Source organism: Salmo trutta, chromosome 40, assembly GCF_901001165.1.
Source record: "Salmo trutta chromosome 40, fSalTru1.1, whole genome shotgun sequence".
NCBI lineage: Eukaryota > Metazoa > Chordata > Actinopteri > Salmoniformes > Salmonidae > Salmo > Salmo trutta.
Window position 1 is genome coordinate 22,240,400 of NC_042996.1, and position 4,799 is coordinate 22,245,198.

Sequence of the window (4,799 nt, forward strand, 5' to 3'; positions counted from 1 at the left end):
ATGGCAATGTAGCATTTAGATTTACAAAAACAATAAACTGATGTTATCTTTTGAACATATCCCTGCTCTGCACTGAATGTTGAATGTTGCATCAGCTGGAGGCAGGATGAGGATCCACATCTTTGCCGCTGACATTTACACTGATCTGATCTGCTAGTCCAGACTGGACCTGCCATCTGATGTGACACAATTCACAGATGACAGATGGATGAATATTTTTTAAAACTTAATGAAACTAGTTGGCTACATTTCAATGTCTGTACTAGCACACCACTTGGAAGCATTCCCAATACAGTCTGTCTCAGAAATCAACAGTTATCCTAACACCTGATATATCCCACTGAAACCTTGTTACAGACCAGAATATGAAAACCTGAAACTAAACACAAACAAATAGGATGAAGTCTACATAAACAAGGTTAGCAGCACTGTGTCCATGGCCATGATGTATACATGATGCATAAACAACTGAAAGTAGTGATGTGTTGAAAGTCAGTGCCAGATGTTGGAATGTGACAAGAGCAGTGGGAGGGAGCATTCAAAACATGCAGATTGGTCTTAAAGGCCCAGCGCAGTCAAAAATGTGATTTGTGGTGTTTTGTATACACTGAGCTGTGTGCCAGTAGTTCAAACAGACAGCTCGGTGCATTCAACATGTCAATACCTCTCATAAATACAAGTAGTGATGAAGGCAATCTCTCCTCCACTTTGTGCCAGGAGAGATTGACATGCATATTATTAACTTATTTGGGATAGGGGGCAGTATTTTCACAGCCGGATAAAAAACTTACCCGATTTAATCTGGTTACTACGCCTGCCCAGAAACTAGAATATGCATATAATTAGTAGATTCGGATAGAAAACACTAAAGTTTCTAAAACAGTTTGAATGGTGTCTGTGAGTATAACAGAACTCATATGGCAGGCCAAAACCTGAGAAGATTCCATACAGGAAGTGCCCTGTCTGACAATTTGTTGTCCTTCTGTTGCATCTCTATCAACATTACAGCATCTCTGCTGTAACGTGACACTTTCTAACTCTTCCATTGGCTCTCAGAAGGCGCCAGAAAGTGGAATGGGGTATCTGCAGTCTCTGGGCGAAGAACAGCAGGAGAATTTGTGAGTGGTCAGCCTGGGGACAGTGACACTGGAGATGCGCTTCCACGAGACTACTCCATTTTTTTCTTTCAGCCTTTGAATGAATACAACATTGCCCGGTTGGAATATTATCGCTATTTTACGAGAAAAATAGCATGAAAATTGATTTTAAACAGCGTTTGACATGCTTCCAAGTATGGTAATGGAATATTTTGAAATTTTGTCACGAAATGCGCTCGCACGTCACCCTTCGTATAGGGACCTGAACGCATGAACAAAACGGAGCTATTTGAATATAACTATGGATTATTTGGAACCAAAACAACATTTGTTATTGAAGTAGAAGTCCTGGGTGTGCAATCTGACGAAGAACAGCAAAGGTAATCCAATTTTTCTAATAGTAATTCTGAGTTTAGTGAGCACCAAACTTGGTGGGTGTCAAATTAGCTAGCCTGTGATGGCCGAGCTATATACTCAGAATATTGCAGAATATTGCAAAATGTGCTTTCGCCGAAAAGCTATTTTAAAATCGGACATAGCAATTGCATAAAGGAGTTCTGTATCTATAATTCTTAAAATAATTGTTATGCATTTTGTGAACTTTTATCATGAGTAATTTAGTAAATTCACCGGAAGTTTTCGATGGGTGTGCTAGTTCTGAACATCACATGCTAATGTAAAAAGCTGGTTTTTGATATAAATATGATCTTGATTGAACAAAACATGCATGTATTGTATAACATAATGTCCTAGGAGTGTCATCTGATGAAGATCAAAGGTTAGTGCTGCATTTAGCTGTGGTTTGGGTTTGTGACATATATGCTTGCTTGGAAAATGGCTGTGTGATTATTTGTGTCTATGTACTCTCGAGAGTCTTATCTTTAAAGTGTTGTAAAATAGTTGATTGTTTGAGAAAATTGAATTGTGGTATTTTAGTTGGTTTTGTATTTCGCGCCGTGCAATGCCATTGGCTGTTGGCTAGGGGTTCCCCTGTCCTTAACAGGTTTAAAATTAGCTCGGTGACACACCGCCCCAGACCATGACGGACCCTCCACCTCCAAATCGATCCCACTTTAGAGTACAGGCCTCGGCGTAATGATCATTCCTTCGACAATAAACGTGAATCCGACCATCACCCCTGGTGAGACAAAACAGCGACTCGTCGGTGAAGAGCACTTTTTGCAAGTCCTTTCTGGTCCAGTGACGGTGGGTTTGTGCCCATAGGCGACGTTGTTGCCGGTGATGTCTGGTGAGGACCTGCCTTACAACAGGTCTACAAGCCCTCAGTCCAGCCTCTCTCAGCCTATTGTGGACAGTCTGAGCACTGATGGGGGGGATTGTGCGTTCCTGGTGTAACTCGGGCAGTTGTTGCCATCCTGTACCTGTCCCGCAGGTGTGATGTTCGGATGTACCGATCCTGTGCAGGTGTTGCTACATGTGGTCTGCTACTGCGAGGACGATCAGCTGTCCGTCCTGTCTCCCTGTAGTGCTGTCTTAGGCGTCTCACAATACGGACATTGTCCTGGCCACATTTATTGCCCTGGCCACACCCTCAGTCCTCATGCCTCCTTGCAGCATGCCTACGGCTCGTTCACGCAGATGAGCAGGGACCTTGGTCATTTTTCTTTTTGTGTTTTTCAGAGTCAGGAGAAAGGCCTCTTTAGTGTCCTAACTTTTCATAACTGTGACCTTAATTGCCTTTGTAAGCTGTTGGTGTCTTAACGACCGTTCCACAGGTGCATGTTCATTAATTGTTAATGGTTCATTGAACAAGCATGGTAAACATTGTTTAAACACTTTATAATGAAGATCTGTGAAGTTAATTGAATTTTTACGAATTATCTTTGAAAGACAGGGTCCTGAAAAAGGGACATTTCTTTTTATGCTGAGTTTATGGTATAAGCTGGAAGTGGAAGCCTAAGTGTTGTTGTCCATTAGTTTACTCTTATTAGGAGAGGGGTGGTAAGGTTAGAGGAAAATGGAAAAATATATACACACACACACACACCACCGGTCAAAAGTGTAGAACACCTACTCATTCAAGGGTTTTCTTTATTTTTACTATTTTCTGCATTGTAGATTTGTCACGTTCTGACCCTAGTAAGATGTCATTTTCTATAGTAGAGTAGGGCAGGGCGTGACAGGCAGTGTTTTTGGTTGTTCTATGTTTTCTACTTTATGTTTATGTTCTAGTTTTTCTGTTTCTATGTTGGGATTGTTTTGGTTGATCTCTAATTGGAGGCAGCTGATCCTTATTGCCTCTGATTAGAGATCATATTTAAGTAGGGGTTTTTCTCTTCCTGTTTTGTGGGTTCTCTTTTGAGTAGTGTGTTTTCCTCTCTGCGTCACGGTTTGTTGTTTTTGTGTTTTCAAGTATTTATGTGTACGGCATTTATTTTCACAATAAATAAAATATGTGGAACTACGAACACGCTGCATTTTGGTCCGCTCCTTCGAACAGCCGTGACAGAATAACCCACCATAAAAGGACCAAGCAGCGTGGAATGGAGCAGCAGGAGAAATGGACTTGGGAAGAAATCCTGGATGGGAAAGTACCCTGGAGGCAGGTTGGGGCGTATCGCCGCCCGAAGGAGGAACTAGAGGAAGCGACGTTACTACGAAGCACTATATCCACCTATAATCAAGGTGGAGAGGCAGCGTCATAAATTCTTTGGGGGGGTGCATAAGGGGAGTTTGTCAACATCAGGGGGGAGCCCTGATCGAACTTCCCGTGCCTATCGGAGAGAGCCGTGGAGCAGACAGAAGTCAGTACAGGAGTCAATAGCGGAGCTCGATGCGAGATTCCGAAGGGAAGTAATGGCAGAAAGAGCACGGCGGAGCGGGTATGCGGAGGAGCGAGCGATGAGTTACGGTGTGTTGCGCACTATATCGCCCATACGCATTCCCAGGCCGGTGCGATCTGTGCCCGCACCCTGCAGTTGTCGAGCTGAGTTGAGCATCCAGCCAGGGCGGGTTGTGCAAGCCATACGCTCCGGACCTCCGGTGCGCATCCGCAGCACGTCCTGTGCCTGCTCCTCGCACTCTCCCTCCAGTGCCCCTACATAGTCCAGTACGTCCTGTGCCTGCTCCTCGCACTCTCCTTTCAGTGCGCATCCATAACCCAGTACAGCCGGTGCCTGCTGTGAGCACTCGGCCCTTAGTGCATCTCCCCAGTCCGGTGAGACAGAGACCTGCTCCTCGCACTCTCCCTCCAGTGCGCCTCCATAGCCCAGTACGTCCTGTGCCTGCTCCTCGCATTCTCCCTCCAGTGTGCCTCCATAGCCCAGTACGTCCTGTTCCTGCTCCCCGCACTCGCCCTGAGGTGCGTGTTACTAGTCTGGCGCCTCCTATGCCAGCTCCACGCATCAGGCCTCCAGTGCGCCTGCCCAGTCCGGGATGTCTTGTTCCTGCTCCCTGCACTCGACCTGAGGTGTGTGTTACCAGTCTGGCGCCACCTATGCCAGTCCCACGCATTGGACCTCCAGCGGCGCATCCCCAGCCCGGAGCCTTCGGGGACGGTCTGCAACCCAGAGCCTTCGGCGACGGTCTGCAACCCAGAGCCTTCGGCGACGGTCTGCAACCCAGAGCCTTCAGCGGCGGTTGGCGGTCCGAAGCCTCCGGCGATGATCCATGGTCTGGTTCCTCCGGACATACAGAAGCGGGGGGGGGGGAAAAAAATCAGCGGGTGGTGGGGGTACTACG